Genomic DNA, 1293 nt, shown 5'->3' with positions numbered 1-1293 from the left:
AGAGAGAGAGAGAGAGAGAGAGAGAGAGAGAGAGAGAGAGAGAGAGAACTGATTTCAAGACGTCTTCCAAGCATTTAACCCTATGAGATAAGTTGTTTCAGTTTGAAATGAGAGCTGAAATGTTCTTATTCTTCCCCTAAAACTGTTAATCAGCCTTTGTTGCTGACACTGATACAAGTCTTCTGATTTTCTAAAGAAATACATCATATTCATAGAATCATAAACATTTCTTTCATACCCTGCATTATCTGATATAAGTCATGTTGAGAGGTTACATTCTCATTGCTGCTCAGTCAATATCTACGTTGATGCTTTACATGAGAATATCAGGCCTTTTAAAGTGATGTGAAGGCATTTGATTAACCACCTTTTCAACACTCCTTGCTAATCTGTACGTCTTCAGTGGTAGCCTACTGATCCAAGCATATGGAAAGCCATGAAAACTCACTCAACTTCCAAAATGTGAGCATGCTTCGTCCGTGGAAAAAACCTGAGTCATCTGCATAATGGACTTGCTCGATGCCAGCTAAGCTACCCCCCCCCTAACTAAAGGCTCCAGCAGGTCTCGTGAGCTGGAAAGAAGTTCTATAATTGTTCAGTATGATGATGCTGCCAAACCTGATCGCTAGTTTTAAGAAAAGTTGCACTTGGGATAGGAAAGACTATTAAAAAGTCTGAAAACTGTGCTTATTAGTAATCGTTATTTGAGGATTGCACGCTGCAAAATGTCTCTCTCCTCTCTCTCTCTCTCTCTCTCTCTCTCTCTCTCTCTCTCTCTCTCTCTCTCTCTCTCTCTCTCTCTCTCGCACATGCACAATCTTCCACCTGTATTTTGTTGTTGCCCTCTAGTCTTTCTCTTTCTGTTTCTCTTTGTCTGTACTAATGGGGTGCTAACGATGGTTCATTTCACACAAGAGTGCAGAAAGAAAGACATTCTGCTTACGTTCACATAGGGCACAGCGAGCAAAGCAAAGCTGCTGCTAGTTTTCTCTTTGTGTATCTTTTTTCTCTGTTTGCATTCACATATACATCTGAAGGCTTCGTTATCTTCAGGGTATTTTGATGAACATGCCATCACTGACAGCATCTTGGAAACCCGAGAAAAATTAGGTCAGGTGAGCATACCACGTTGAGTACGCCTGAGAGAGTGAGTGAAATAGTGTGAGTGCATGTACGTTTATACATTATGTAATAAGATATCTGTGTGTATTTGCGTGTGTATGAGTGTGTGTGTGTGTATGTGTGTGTGTGTGTGTGTGTGTGTGTGTGTGTATGTGTATGTGTGTAAGTGTA

At 40.8% G+C, this 1293-nt stretch overlaps 1 protein-coding gene across 1 annotated transcript in view; it reads right to left on the bottom strand.

Annotated features, from left to right (window-relative positions):
- The window catches only part of LOC101853622, a 19968-nt gene that overhangs the window by 9435 nt on the left and 9240 nt on the right, over positions 1-1293 (bottom strand). The gene's annotated exons all lie outside the window — the stretch shown is intronic.

The sequence above is a fragment of the Aplysia californica genome, unplaced genomic scaffold, assembly GCF_000002075.1.
Source record: "Aplysia californica isolate F4 #8 unplaced genomic scaffold, AplCal3.0 scaffold00227, whole genome shotgun sequence".
In the NCBI taxonomy this organism is placed as follows: Eukaryota; Metazoa; Mollusca; class Gastropoda; order Aplysiida; family Aplysiidae; genus Aplysia; species Aplysia californica.
This window is presented reverse-complemented; position numbering and strand designations above follow the sequence as displayed.